Consider the following 16,410-nt stretch of genomic DNA (forward strand, 5'->3'; position numbering starts at 1 on the left):
CTGAGAATATGGCAAAATTGACACTCGTCTGGCTTCTAAGGCTAGGTATAAGAGGCAATATGGCTTCACCTGGAACATGCTCTTTCTTTGTCTCCGTCTCTGTCTCTGTCTCTCTCTCAGAACTTGTGCCTTTGGAGATCTGATCCACCATGTAGTGCTTCTGAAGCTGCCATACTGGAAATCACATAAGACACCATACAAAGTTACAGAAAGGTGCACAAGGAGCCCCTGCTCTTCCCAGATGTCCAAATCTCCCCAGCTGGAATTCCATATACATGAGTAAGGAAGACTTCATGACACTAGTCTTAGGTACCATTAGACTGAAGCTTCATGAAAGACCCTAAACCAGAACCATACAGAGCTGAGCTGCTCTTAAATTTCTGACTTGTTGAGATGATGAGAAACAATCAATAAATATTGTCTTAAGTCACTGAGTTTTGAGTTGGTTTGTTACATAGCCAGGGTTACTGGAACAATGTTCTTCTAAAGGATTGCTAAAATATACTGGAAATGCACCAAGATCAAGAAAGTTGTATTTATTTGAATGCTGGTACAAGCCTACTAGTAAAACTAGTAAACCTAGTAAGTCTAGGTTGCACTGAAAACTGCATCTTAACAGCACCAACATTTGAGGGGTGCATATTCATATCTGTAAAACCTAGAGCCAGAGGACTAGGGTAACAGAGTTAAAGTATTTTCTAAGCACATCGAAAACCAACAGAGGAGGATTAATTCATTTCATATAGCCCAATGAGCAGAGTTGTAAAAAGCAGTGGCCTTGGGAGAGCTCATGATGTCAAGGGAACTCTTCCCCCTACAGAATGCAAGAACTCTGAGTTCTCATAGTTCAAGGGCATGTGTTCCTACTATCTCATTAGAGACTCTAGAACACCAGTGAAATCCTGGGTACCTGATTCAAGGCATAGTTGTAGCTTAGCAGCCAGGTAAATAAAGTAATATGATCTGGTAATATAACCTGACACGATAGATTTGTCAGATTGTATTATTGTTCAAAATAATTCACTCCCAGGGGCACCTGAGTGGCTCCAGTGGCTTGAGTGACAGACTTGATTTTGGCTGAGTTAATGATCTCAGGGTCATGGGATCGGCCGGTGTCAGGCTCTGTGCCCAGCTCAGAGTCTGCTTGTCCCTCTCCCTCTGCTCCTCCCCCTGCTTGCTCCCTCTCTTCCTCTCTATCAATTTCTAAAATGAATAAAATCTTTTAAAAAATAATTCAGTCCCATCATTGTAAGAAGTTTATACATCCTTGTCTTTGTTGTGTAATTTTCAGTGCCACTGTATACCTGGCATATATTTTCCTGTCCCATTGGTAAATGTTTCCGTTGTAATCTGAGTGAATGTGATGTATGCCATGTTGGAACAGAAGTTTTAAATATGATCGCATGGTTCAGGTTAGTCTCTTGCTTCTGCTTTCCTCTTTGAGAATGGCACATTCCAGACAAAGGTTGCTCCTTTAGCCTGCCTGCAAGTCTAGTTGAGAAGACAGATGGAGTGGAGCCATTACTGGAGCAGAATGCTACCGGCCTAAAGTTTACGTGAAATGTGAGCAAGAAATAAGCCTTTGTGTTATACAACACTGAAATATTGGAGTTTGTTATTCCACCAAAGATAACAAATACACATGCCTATGGAGACACTAATAGATGTGCACCTACCTGTGGCCTTTTAAAAGAATTAAAATAATATGTAAGTATATGAATATGTGTGTATAAATATATATATGCATGTTAATATATATATATATATGTTGATAGGGGAGTTTTTTTGATAAATAATTTCATGTTGGATAATTTGTTAGTCATGTTGAATAATCCAATAATAGACCTAAGTAATTTGGAAAAGCTATCTTTGGTTGGTTTGCCCTTATTATTATATGAAAGCCAGTGGAGAGAATTTAATGTACTAGTTTTGATTTGACAATGCCTTTCAAAGACAGGACTATAAACATCAGGAGGAAATATTTTTCTTTGAGTTGATAAGGGATTGTGTTATTAAACCCTGATTTCAAGTGATAGAAACTCAAATCATGCTAGATTAAGCAAAATATAATCATCATTATGATTGTTTATAAATAAATAAAATATTTCTGTGTACATGTAGGTGTGCATGGTGTGTGTGTGTGTGAGCTAGAGGAGAAAGATCAATTGGCTTATATTTCTAAATATATAGTTTAGGGCATGGTTGGAATCAAGATGTCAACCAACGTCAGTGTTTTCTGTTTGTCTCTTGTTTTCTTCTTTCTTTCCTCTGCTTTTCCCCTCTTCTTTGTGTTTATATTGTGGTGACCCATGTCTGCCTGTCTCTAAACTACACCTCACTTGGTGTTGGCTCTGTTCTTAGAGCTGGGGGCAGAAAGCCCATCAGAAGCTACAAAGACTAAAAATACACAATGAAGTTGTATAAAGAAAAATTATGGTGCTATTGTCAGAAACGGGAATAGATGCCAGGAAGGTAAAAGATTTTTCAAAGATCTATTTCGGAGATCAAAGACATGCTCAAGACAATGCAGATGTTTGCTAAATTGCTCTTTAGGAAGGATGGAAAGAGTTAAAATGCAGGTCACTTGTTTTGCTGAGTAGCATATGCCAGTTTGGGGCCAGAGCTGAATTGTTCAGGATCACAAAAGAGAAAAAGGAAAGCCACCTTGTCCCAAGCTCAGTAAATGGTTCTCTGCTCTTTAACAATTATTTAAAAGTATGAGTTTGAAGAGGAGCCAGTGCAAACTTAGGAGCTTGGCAGGAGGATTCAGAACTTGCTTCAGCATTATCTCTAGAACCTTGGGTTCTAAACTCAACATTTCAGGGCTTTGATATTCAAGATCGAAGGAGGAAAAATTAGAGAAGTCTCTATCAGAAAATGCTATCAATAGGTCACAAACGTTTTCCTTCTTTAATTCCTTTGGTAGTATTCTGTGTTGCGTGATTCAATGCCTTTGTCTTTATCAAAAAAAATTCAAATATGTAAAAAAGCTTTTTAAATACAGTCTCCCAGGTGTCTGCTGCAGCCTCAAGCCCCTTTCTTTCTTCTATTGTTCTCTTAATTGTTACTTCACAACAATTAGTTGAGTATTCATATGCAAATATATGCAAATGAAAAGGGGCTCAATGTATGAGATTTTCACTACTAGTTAATTTCTACTTTTGGGTCTACTGATAAGATCTGCAAAACTGATTTTTTATACCCTTGCTCCTTGGGGCATAAATAAGAAAGGGTGGCATGAAAGCCATCTGAATATCTCAAAAGCTCTGCCATTGTTAAGATCCTTCTTCAGCTTGGAAGGTGTTTATTAATTTTTTTCCCCGTCTGACTTGCTTTCTCTTACAGAGAATGTTGTGTTGAAGCTTTTGCTATTTGCTACTGACTAGTTACACATAATCCAGAATGGCATTTGGAGTGTTATAATCAATATGGGGACAGGCTGGGAAAGGAAAGGAATAATCATCAGAAAAATTAATGGAATTTGAGTGCTGATTGATTGATTGAAGCCATTTTTTCAAAATGTCATAAAATGCCTATTAAATATCAAGAATGGAGGAAAATCTTATTAATAAATCAACAATATATTTTTAAAGATTTTATTTATTTATTTATTCAGGAGAGATACAGAGAGAGGCAGAGACATAGGCAGAGGGAGAAGCAGGCTCCCTGTGGGAAGCCTGATGTAGGACTGGATTCCAAGGCCCCTGGCATCATGACCTGAGCCAAAGGCAGACGCTCAATCACTGAGCCACCCAGGCATCCCAACAATATTTTTTAAGATTCTGAAAAGATCAGATAACTCTAGGATGGAGAGATTAGTTAAAATCTTATGATTATGATTTTCCTTGATGTAACAGACTAAAGATGCCTGCAAAGTCTTTGCTGTTCTACTCTTAAGAAAGGGAGTCCATTTTCTGTCCCCTGGAATCTGCGCACGCTTGAAATGATTTGCCGGACCAAGGAATACAGTGAAAGTGGTGTTCTGGGACTTCTGAAGCTATATCAAAGGCATCTTGTGTCTTTCGATGGACTGAAAGAACATTCACTCTGGGAACTCAGCTGCTCTGCTAGACAGAAGTCCACACAGCCTATGGATAAGGATAGGGCCTTGTGGATCACAGTGAAGTTATCTTACCTAAAGACTAAGCTAAACTCTCAGCCAATGTCAGCACCAGCCTGCTAAACATGTGTGTGTGCCACCTTGAAAGTGGAACATCTAGCATGTGTCAACCCACTCCAATCAACATATGGAGCAGAGATGGGAAACCCAGCTAAGCACTTCCCAAATTCCTCATCCACAAAATTATGATCCAAATAGATCGTTTTAAGCTACCCAGTTTTGGGATAGTTTGTCACACATCAACAGGTAGCAAGAATAATAGATATGGATTGAAGAGTGAACAAACAAACAAAAAACCCAGCTGGATTTGTGAAACCAGTCATACTACATGTACAATTTCCTTTGCAAAGCTAAATAGGTGATCTATTCACAGATGGTTTAAAAACAGGAAGCAATTAAATCCAGTTTACAAATGCTAAAAAGGGCCTTTAATTGGTAAGGTTTAATTCCCTACATTTAACCTTGGCACTTTCAGTCTCTGTTCACCAGTGGAAGCCCTGGAGGAGAGGGAGGAGCACACTGGTGAGGATAAATGTGCTGGCCAAGACTCCCAATGTCCTCTGCACAACCTACAGATGCCTCAGTGACTAATCTTCATCTGCAGATAATTCAGAAACAGGGCAGATCCCTTGGATTTGAAAATGGGAACTAAAACTCATCCATCTTCTGCTGATGGCTAAACAGGCTATTATTAGCAGGCCAGATGATTTAATAGGCCAGGGATGGAAAGGCACATGTTGATAATTAAACACTCCAGCATTCCATTCCAAAGCAAGTGTCCTTTAATAACATGACTAAGGTTTGTTTCTTTTTCAAACCCTTCTCTTCCATTTCCAAGACTTGGAATTGTGTCCAGGCATCAATGTTGGGTAGAAATGATGTGTGTCAATCCAATTCTCAATTGTTTGGGTGACATGTTACATGTTACATGAAATTACCTGCCCTTACTCAACTTCGTATATATTCATCCTTATAGGAATAGTAATAAGAAACCACAGCTTTGGCAGATATGAATTGAGGTCTGATAGGTTGTAGGGGGGTGGTACAAGAAGTGTGTTTTAATTCTGGTTCTGGAGAGTGGCTATTTGACCTCAAGCGGGTTAGAGTATCTCTGGTGCCTTTGTCTGCTCATTTCAGAGGGAAGAGGACTTGATACTGAGGTTTTGTCAAGCGCAAAAGTTTGCTCACTCTATGGATTTCACTATCAAACCAAATCCTCCTCTCAGTTAAAAATTGACTTACATGATGGTTGAATAATAGGAAATAAATTGAGTTAATAGGTTGCAGAAATAGATTTCTCTTTGCTTTAAGCAGATGTCTGTATTTTCTCATCCCTCTTTCTTTACCACGTAACCTGACATTCTTTTTATTTATTTTTGTTTACTTTTTAAAATGCTTTACCTGACATTCTTTTTAGGGGCATTACTTTTATCATAGTAAATATTTATTTTGCTCATAAACATGTGCTAAGCACTGTGCTAAAAGCTTTAACAACGCAGTCTGATGCATTTCTCTCACAACTCATTGAGGTAAGATATAATTAGCCTTACTTTACAGATAAGATGTTTGGGTTTTAGCGAAACAGTATTGCACACAAGAGTGGTAGAGCCAAGACTCATATCCAGCCCATACTCTAATGAATTTGTCCTACGACTATTACTTAATACTTACAGTCAGCCTGATGACTAGCAGAAGCTTTTCAAACAACAACAACAAAAACTAAATAAGTAGACACACACACACACACACACACACACACACACACACACACCCCTGTACACCAAGTCAGCAAGCTCAGTGAAAAGGGTTCTTGTGCATGGGGGTGATATCTTGGATGATTTTTTTCCATCCTCAGCTTAGAATAGGCTTCCAGGAAGAATTGAACTATTATGCAGGGAAAGAAAATATTTTCCAGAAAAATATCCTTCCCCCTTTTTTGAAGTAAGGCTGCTTAATGTTATTTTCAGTTCATTGCAGTACTTTCAGGGAAGGGACTTTATTTCTTAAGCTGGAGAACTGCCATCTGGACATTGCTGTCTGTTTTCTGTTTCTGAAGTTACGAACTCAGATTGTTTCTTGATAATAGACTTCCATTGTTCTGAAAAAGTCACCACTGTGAGCTTTTAGTTAAATAAATGTAGAACAAATTCATACCTATCCTTCAGAAGGATGGGCATCTGAAACGTCTTTTTCACTGAATTAGGTCTTAAGCTCAGGCTGAGTGAACCTTTGGTGTTCCTCCATGTACACAACTATTAAAAAAAAAGAGAGAGAATGCGAATATTTGCATAAATAAACAGGTCTCTTAGAACACCTTAGGCATTTGCAAACATTTAGGTCTTGATTGGGGCCAGCTCTTAGGAAAGACCAGGAGCACGTAGGGGAAGATAGATTATAGGAGACATTATTGTCCATATTTCAACCAGATCCATTTGGCTCCTGTTATGAACTAAATGCTTGTGTTCCCCCAATCCATATGTTGAAGTCCTAATGCCCAATTTAATGGTGTTTAGAGATAGAGTCTTTGGGAAGTAATGGGATTAGTTCATGAGAATGGATGATATTAGTGTCCTTACAAGAGGAGAAAGAAATTTTATCTCTCTCTCTCTCTCTCTTTTTCTCTTTCAATCTCTCCCCATGTGCCCGTGCACTGAAGCAAGGTCATGTGCAGACATAGTAAGAAGTCAGTTGTACACAGCTGAAGAGAGACTTCAACAGGAACTGAATTAGGGAGCAACTTTATCTTGGACTTTCAACATCCAAAACCAAGACAGTATGAGTTTCTGTTGTCTAAGTCGCCCATTTATTTTGTTGTGGCAGCCTGTGAAGACAAAGCTAGCTCCCCTTTACCATTTCTTTGCACCCCTCCCTAATTCCCTTAGTTTTGGCCTCCAATGGCTATTGGCAGCTTTCTTCTTGGAGGATGACTCTTGGGAGCTCTCCTGACCTTAAACAGATCAAGGCACCCCTAAAATGCAATTTATTCTCTACAGTGTCCTTCCAGTAACAGGATCAGCATAGCCCTCTGTTTTGGCTTCTACTTCCTGATGGTTTATCCTAGGAGAACTTCCTTAATAAATTCCTTGCACAGAAATCCTTGTCCCAAGGCCTGAGTCTATAGAAACTTATCTAAGATGCTTGCTATGAAAACAGGGATGCCTGCACTGTTGACTTGGGTGCCAATAGGACTCCGGAAACAGCATGAAGTTCATGAGGAAAATCCTCTAATAGTTTTACCGTTGTGCTTCATACAAATGTGAAAGAGCTTGTAGAGTTAGAGGTTTCTTCCTAGGAAACATCCAAACTGCATTAACTGCTTTAACAGATACCTCCTAGCATGTCTACTATTGAAATCTGTAGTCTCATCTCTGGGATGTGCTTTCCTGCCTCTAAGCTTACAGAGGTGAGCTGCCACCCTTCCCAAATTCCAGCCACTCTGCTCTTCTTTCAACTTGAATGTGTGCTATATTTTTCAGTTTCAGGTCTTCGCCCATGTGATTCACTCTTCACTTTGCATAAAATTTTCTTATTGCTTATCCTAACCTAGCCTCTAGTAATTCAGTTATTCCATAATTGTATGTTTGGAAAAACATGGCCAAATTTATAAAATACCTGAACTACTAAATCTGTGACACTCCTAAAAATTTATTTCTTCCCTCTTTTAAAAAACCCTTAATCAAGCTGCCTTGTTTTACACGGTTTCAATACCAGCCCTATAACTGTTGCCATAGCTTCTGTGTTTATTCCTTAATTCTTTCCTCTGCCAACTGCTCCAACTCTCATCTCCTTTTGGTTGTTAAAAGAGCTCTTTTGTTAGCCAACTTTCTTCTCTGTCCCCAAACTCGCATCATTAGCATCACCTAATAGCTTATTAGAAATGCAAATTCTCAGGCCTCATCCCAGTTCTATTGATTCAGAAACTGTGAGAGTGAGTCCAGAAATCTGTATTACCAAACCCTTCACACCATTTGGATGCACATTAAATTTTGAAAACAACTGGCCTAAGTATTACAGGACTTGAATCTTGATATACAATGACACATTTTAGAAATTAAAAAAACAAAACAAAACAAGGCAAGCTTTCCTCAAGATCTGGCTCTTAGAAATCATAAATACTTTGCTATCAAATGATTTGTATTAACCTGTTCAGGCTGCCATTAAAAAAGTACCATAAACTGGTACTTCTGTACTAAAGAACAGAAACATTTATCGTCCACAATTCTGGAGGCTGGAAGTCTAAATCAGGTGTCATGTCTGTGCCATGCCTCTCTCAGCTCCTGAAGGTGTGTTGGTGGCCTTTGGCATCTCTCGGCTTGGGGCAATGTAACTCCAGTTTTCACATAGTGTTCTCCCCATGCCTATGTCCAAATCTCCCCATTTTATAAAAAGCATATAAGTCAAGTTGGTTTAAGGACTACACTAATGACCACATTATATCTTCATTAGCTCTGTAAAGACTATATTTTCAAATAAGGTCACAGTCTGAGGTTCTGAAGGTTAGGACCCCAACATCTTTTTTTTTTTTGGTAGGACACAATTTAACCCATAATATGATTGTCTATTTTTTGTCCTGGGTTATATCTACACCCTGACAGATGCAGTGGTGACTATAGTTGAATGGTTGAAGAATAATACAATACTGAGGAAAAAAATAAAGAATTTTGATTACTATCTTGCAAAAAACAGTTTAAATAGAGGTAGAAAGACCAGGAGCTCTGTTTATTGCAAATTCCAAGGTTTGTTTTATTGGCTTGCTCAGGCTGCCATAACAAAAGGGCATAGACTGAGTGGCTTAAACAACAGAACGTTATTTCCTCACAGTTTTGGAGGTGGAAGTCTAAGATCATGGTGCTAGCATGGTCAGGTTCTTTTTTTATTTTAATAATAAATTTATTTTTTATTGGTGTTCAATTTGCCAACATACAGAATAACACCCAGTGCTCATCCCCTCAAATGCCCCCCTCAGTGCCGGTCACCCATTCACCCCCACCCGCATGGTCAGGTTCTAATGAGAGCTTTCCCCTTGGGTTGCAGAAGTCTACCTTCTTGTGGTGCCCACTTGACCTCTTCCTGCGGGAGCATGGAGAATAAAAGCAAGCTCTCTGGTGTCTCCCCATAAGGACACTAACTAATTCCATCCTGAGGACCATACTCTTATGACCTCATCTAACCCTAATTATCTCCAAAGCTCCACCTCCAAGTATCATGACATTGGGAGTTAGGGCTTCCATATATGAATTTTAAACAAACATTCAGTCCATAACACATACCCAGAGAGATTCTGATTCATTTTGCCTAGAGTAGAGCAGTCCATCTAAATTTTTAGAACTTTACAGGTAATTGTGATGCACAGCTAGTGTTTAAACCTTTGTCCTAGCTCTTTATTTCTATGGGAAAGCACAGTAATTCTGTGCTTTAATTAACACAAATTAAGACATGACACTAGTCAAGCTACAACATCTTACTGTACCGTTCTGATTGTTTTGTGTATATCTTGTCAGCCCACCTCTTCAGTAAGCACCCGAAGAAAGTCACTCCATTTCTACTTGTCAAGTTCTTAACAAATATAAGCTGATTGGCCAAATAAAATCTTGGATTCTTTACCTCAACTCCTTTGCTTCAACAACTATACAAATAAAAAATCAATACGTGTACATAATTAGTTCTATTCTGTGATAAAGAAATGCAAGGGACATATGTTGGAAATTTTATGTGTCTAACCTCAGAGTCTAGGGCCTGAGCCTGGCCTGGCCAGGTAATAGAGACACTGAAAGGCAAACACAGTCTGTAAGCTTCCAGTGAGTAATTAGTTTCTCTATTCCCTATGTCTCTTTTATACTCTGGCTGGTTAGTAAAACAACGCTAATGCAAAAGGCCAAAGCTTATTCAAGTGTTTCTGTGAAGTGTATTAGGATTGCAAAAAAGGATCTGAAGAGATTTCTTTTCTGTATAAGTACGTTATAGATAGAAAGTTAGGGAAGGCATTCTCAACTCCCATTCCCTCCCCCTTCATTTTCATCCTTTGTTTAAAAAGGGGGAAAAGAAGGATTTGGAATGTCAGGATCTCAGAAAATGTATTATAAAAATAATGATCTGAAAGTCATAGTCTCCTCTCCCCAACCCCCTGCCACCAAATCAGAATAAAACCACTCACATGCTACTAAGTTCTGGAAAATAACAGTTTCCTATCTGTCCACCTATTATAGGATTTTTCTATTAAGCCCAAAACACCCTGATTTGTTTGGAGAGATAAATTCTACCCCCAGCATTTCTTTAATAATCCTTTTATACTTTCTTCTTATCTCTCTTCTTGCTGCTATTGTTTGATAGTGCCACTTAAACAGGTCTTTCCACAAGGTTACTCAAATTAAACATTAGCCAGCTCAATAAGCAGCTACAGGAAACTACTGACAGTATCTAGCAAGATAAACATCCACACACCAAACTTTTGAGATTTCTTTATTTCTACCTTGATTGTCTCAAGAGAATGTTCTTGCAAGACCACCTGACTTGCTTAATGTTATGTTTCAGATATTAATCCTTCTAGTGCCAAATGAACCATATGGCATTGATAACTGGCTTGACTTCACTTTATTTTGATGGTAGTAAATTCGATATTTACATAGCCTGTGCTGGGATTCAGGAGACTGAAGCTCACATTTAGAGATTCATTTCTTGGAGTTAAATAATAGCAAATACTAAAGAAATCCTTTATCTATGATTCTGTAGGTAAGGCAAACAAACAAATCTGAAAAACAAACAACAACAACAAAGAATTTTATGACTAATACCTAAGTGAGAATTAGTCTGTCAGAGATGGTCCTCTTGCAGAAAACTCAGATTAGCTGAGTGCTGGATTCCTATGTGGTGGGGGACATGTCATAGCATGTCATAGCATATAGGGAATAGAAGGCCTAGAAAAGGATCCTCATAGGTGGGAGGTATCACAGGAAACCTTGAGCTGCTTCATATGTAATTTGGGGCAGGAACCTGGGCTTCACTGCCCTTGTGGAATAGTGGGTTGAAGACAAACTTAAGGTTCAGGCATGTTTTGGGGGAAGTCTACTCTCCCCATTACTACTTTTGTAAACAGGATAGTATTGAACTTTTCATTTAGCTCTGTCTCATCACATCTAAAGGATTCATAATAACATATATCTATTTGTGTTGTTAGGAAGATAAAATGAAATAATGTTTATAAAATATCTAGCTTGTACAGAAATCAAAAAAATACTAGCCTGCATCCAGCACATCCATCCCCTCAGCCTCACCTCCAATTTAGATTCTTTGCCTTTTCTCTTGTTCCAGCAACACAGACATGAAACGATGTATCTGATAACTGGTAGCGGAGTGGCTGACTCTGCTTGTTTTCTCTCTCTCAGGTCTTTCCACTCTCCTCAAAGAACAGAAGTACTTGGACTGGGCTTTGAATATATAGGACTGGAAAGTTTCAACAGAAACATTTTTAACACAAAGAACTACTAGGAATTCCACACCTTAGGTTTCAACAATATTCATATGTTGGTATCCAAAAGACTCTTAGAAAACTCATGAGAAGAAAAGCAGGTGCCCTAGATTTTACTGTATTATATAGTAAAGAATAATAATATATCATTAAAAATAAAATCAGGCCCCAAAAGGCATCTTTTAGACCCAAATCACCAAACCTGGGATTAATGCTACCTAACTACAGTTTAAATCCCCACCCCCCAAATGCAGTCTTAACTGGTCAGTCAGGAATTTTCTGATAAGTACCAGTGAGGTTATCTGTCACTTGGGCCTCTCCATCATCCAAAGGAAGATGAGGTAATCTGCATGATAAGACCTGTTCTTTTCCCCATAAGGGATAGTGTGCCTGAAACTATCCTTTCTTTTATTTTGCAAATAACTTCCTTGCCCCATATAATAAACCTTCCATTTTGTATAGCACTTTGGAGCTTCCCTCTATGTGCTAGACAGCTTCCCTTTATTATGAATCTCCTAATGAAGCCTGTTAGATCTTCAAATTTACTCATTTGAGCTTTGTTCTTTGACAATATTGTTATGGTAGAAGATAATATGATAATTTATTATTGTATAGTGTTATATGTTAATACTATTATTTAATGCCTTATTGTTATATAATAAGTATATATATTAATCTATGCTCACTATAGATTCCATTGGAATACATGGTAAAGTACTCTTCACAATAAGTGGTAGAAAATGGGGGAACAAATGCTAAATCCGTAGTAACATCCTGTTCATGGGTAATCAGTTTTCAAGTAATGTGGAGTTCAGGGAGAAGTAAAGAAATGTGGATTGGTGTGTGTGTGTATGTGTGTGTGTGTGTGTGTGTGTGTGTGTGTGTGTATAAAATAAGGGCAAGTAGAAGAAAGAAGAGAGCAAATTCTGAAGGCTTCCAGTTGCTAAGAATCAATCTATGTGCCTCCTGCAACCCTCCAGGGTGACTGCTTAGGTGAGAGAAGAGAATATTTTCTTTTTATCTTTCAATCACTGCCTTTGTAGGTATAAAATAAGAATATCGATTACTGGAAGGTGATAATGGTTTCTCAGTCAAAATGTTATTTGTTGTTGGAATTCATTTTCCTGTCTCTTGATTTTTATGTCACTCTCCCCAGGTCCTCAATCTTCTTCAGATGTTGTCAATGTACTGGCAGGTCCCAGGAAGATGTGATGGTTGGACATTCTTGGAAGAGACCCAGCCTCATCAGGGGGATATCCTTCCAGGATTCCCAGCTCTCTCCTGCTTTCTACCCTTGATATGAAAGATTAATCTTGCTTTTTGGTTCTGGACATTATCATGAATTAGTATAATATGTTTCCCTCCCCTGAACCTCACCCTGGTGATAACCACACACAAGAGAGAGAAGGCATTGAAATATACAAAAACAAAAACAACTTTAAAAATGTGAACAACCTTGGGGAGATAGAAAGCAGTTTTACCTGATGGAAGACATAAATGGCAGACCAGGGTGGGAGAAGCCCCAGTGTCATCCCTAAGCAAGGAACATAAATATGGCTTAAAAGCAATGTCATCCATATGCAAGGAATACAAATGTGAATTGAAAGAAAATATTCAATATAAAGGATAAACAGCAAAACATATCTAGCCAAAAAGGAATGCTGATCTAGAATATAGTTTTGTGATGTTACCACAAGACAACAGGAAGGAATAGAGAGATGAAAAATGAAAAAAAAAAAAAAAGAATTGGAGGATATGGAACACAGAATTAGCAGTTGTAACTTCTTTACATGACTCCTTTTAAGATAAGGAAGGTCATAAATGGAGGAGAATAGATATTTTAGGAAGTAAGGGCTAAGCATTTACAAGAGTTAGAGAATAATTAAAGACCTCAACTGGAAAAGGATTACAGAGTGCCAAATAATTAGATAAGAGAAACCTGCATGTACACAATTCATGGTGAATGCTAAAAATTAAAAAAAGGGCAAAAGTAATATGCTAAAACTTTCTAGACAAAACAAAAAACAAAAAACGAATCATTGAACATTAACCTTCTCAACAGCAGTACAAGGAAAAAATAATGGGGTAATGTTTTCAAAGTGTTAAAAAAACAATCAAAGTTAAAAATTTTTAATAAGCTCAGAGATTATTTTAATATACATAAACAAATAAAGCTATTTTCAGCCCTCATAAGGTTTACCCTACATAACCCTCTTCAAGAATATTTTTAGAGGAAGTACTCAGATAAGATAAACCCTAGAGGGGATTTTATACATAAACATATATGACATTAAGGATGAATAAATAGTTCAATCAAGTTTATTATCTAAGGAAGCAAGGAGCCTGTATGGGAGAAGATATAGTTATTAATAAGTTCAAAATGATATAATAGGAGATATTTATAAGTTAGTTATAATTAAAGACTAAAAATAGAATATATATAAAGAAGAAATCATAAAAAATTAAAACATACCATACTTAGCACTAAATGACAATGTAAGTTCATTTCTAAAAAGTAAACTAATATGCATCCAATATAAATAGTTGGAAAACAGAAAAAAAAAAGAAGAAAGCCAATGAAGCAAGAGGAGAGTGTTATAATCTTAGCTGCGTCTAGAGAATGGCACAGGCACATAGCTAGCTTCCATGAAAACAAGGATTTATTATTCTTTCTTATTCACTACTATATCAGAGTGCCTATAACAATGCCTAGATCATTACAGGTACTCAATAAATATTTAATACATGAAAGAATAAATAAACAACAACGTGGAGAAAATATTACCAAAAATATGTGTGTGTGTGTGTGTGTGTGTGTGTGTGTTAGTTTAAAGGATCTGTGTGATAAAGATACCTCTGGAAAGAGTGACATAGGAAAAAAATAAAAGAGAATATAGAAACCAATGAAATATAGAATGAAAAGTATGTAATAAATATATATACACAATAACTTTAAAAATAATAACAATTTATTATAACAATTATATAATAACACATTTGAAAATGTAGGGAGAAGAGAAAAATTTGTACAAAAGTATAAAAAGCCAGAATAGGAGCAAAGAGAATAAAAACCTGAATAGACCAATAACCATTAGAGAAATTGAAATGGTAATTTCAGGCTCTCCTCCAAAGATGCCTCAGGTCCAAATAGCTTCATAGCCGAGTTCTCCCATACTTTCAAGGAGGAGGTGCTTCCTACCTTAAGACTTTTCAGAAAACCTAAGGAAAAAAAAAAAGAGAGATAGAGAGAGAAAGAGAGAGGAGAAAGAGATACCTATGTTTTTATGAGGCTAGTATAATATTGATTTCTAAATTGGATAAGTAGAATACAAAATAAGGCATTTATAGATCCATTTTATCTTTTACCACATAAAGAACTAATCATACAACTATTTTAATAGGTACAAAAAATTCATTTACTAAATTTCAATGTCTATTTTTGACATAGACCCAGAAAATCACTGCTAGAATTAAACTTCCCTAACTTAATAAAAGCCATATAATTAAAACCTACAATTTCTTATTTAATGGAAAAATTTGAGCCACATTCCTTCAGGTTTATGAATAAGATAATGATGTCTTTTATAACCACTCTTGTTTAACATAGGACTGGATTTCCTAACTAATGTTATGTGAAAAAAAGAGGAAATATGAAATGAAAAGATTAAAAGAGTACAAATATGATGTAGGATTTAGGTAAGATAATGATCTGTATAGAAAATCCAACATACTCCTAAGATAAAATGAGGTGTTTACCTGAGTTGTGTGTTCTGTTACCTGATACATGATCAATTTATAAAAATCAATTGGGTCCCCTCTTAACTAACAATATTTATTTAGAAAATATACAAAATACATAGTATTCAAATAACAGTAAAAATGATAAATAAAACATTCAATAAATAATTTGATAAAATGCAAAATACTTTTGCAAAGGAAAGCCTTAAATTCTATTAATTGACCTAAAAGAAAATCTAAAACTAATGGAAAGATTAGTTTTATGCTCCTACATGACTACTTTAATTTATAAAGAGGAAAATAGTTTCCAAATTTCATCAATTGATTTGATATAATACTAAAACAAAATCATCTTAACATTTTGACAAAATTGCAGGGTCTATTTCAAAATTTAAAACGAAGATGAAAATCAGATAGTGTTTTTAAAAAGAAGAGCTATAAAAGACAACTTCTTAAAGAGAGAGATATTACAAAAAATAAATTCACAAAAGATAAATTTATAAAGCTTTTAGATCAAAAATAGGAGAAAGCGTGGTCTTTGGGAGTAATAAAGAACTTCTTAAACAGGATGGTAAAAGCAAAGCATAAGGAGAAATATTAGTAATCATAACTACTTAAAAATTAAGGATTTCTGGGTAGTGAAGAAACCCATTGATGAAGTTGATGACAGATAATGAACTGGAAAAAAGTTGTTTGCAACTTCAAAACCAGTATAAGATGAATATTGAAAAGAAAGGAACCTATATAAGTCTAGGAGAAAAGATACAGAACAGTAACTGATTTTAAAAAGAATCAAAAGATGTGAATAAGCAATGAACAGAAGTGAAAAACAATAAATCACCATCAGTACTACAAGTATTAAGGTCCTTACCATTAATAAAATTGCTGGCCTGGAGAAGCAAAAGACCCTAATGGGACGTAGCATAGTAACTTTGAGAATAAGATAGAGTTAGGGATTGCAGGGATACAACTATCCCCAGGAATCTGTGCAGACATCTTTTGCTTCCTTGCATCTGCAGTTTCACATACCTCCTCTTGGAGCTAAAATTATAAAATAAAATAATGACAATGAATAACCCAGAAGACA

At 36.6% G+C, this 16,410-nt stretch overlaps 1 long non-coding RNA gene across 1 annotated transcript; it reads left to right on the top strand.

Moving 5' to 3' along the window:
* The first annotated feature begins 1,454 nt into the window (after positions 1-1,454).
* LOC121490113 lies at positions 1,455-15,626 on the top strand. Its single transcript, XR_005987503.1, has 2 exons — positions 1,455-1,707; positions 12,742-15,626. It is a non-coding gene; the product is annotated as an uncharacterized LOC121490113 (long non-coding RNA).
* Positions 15,627-16,410: the final 784 nt, after the last annotated feature.

Source organism: Vulpes lagopus, chromosome 4 (assembly GCF_018345385.1).
Source record: "Vulpes lagopus strain Blue_001 chromosome 4, ASM1834538v1, whole genome shotgun sequence".
Lineage (NCBI taxonomy): Eukaryota > Metazoa > Chordata > Mammalia > Carnivora > Canidae > Vulpes > Vulpes lagopus.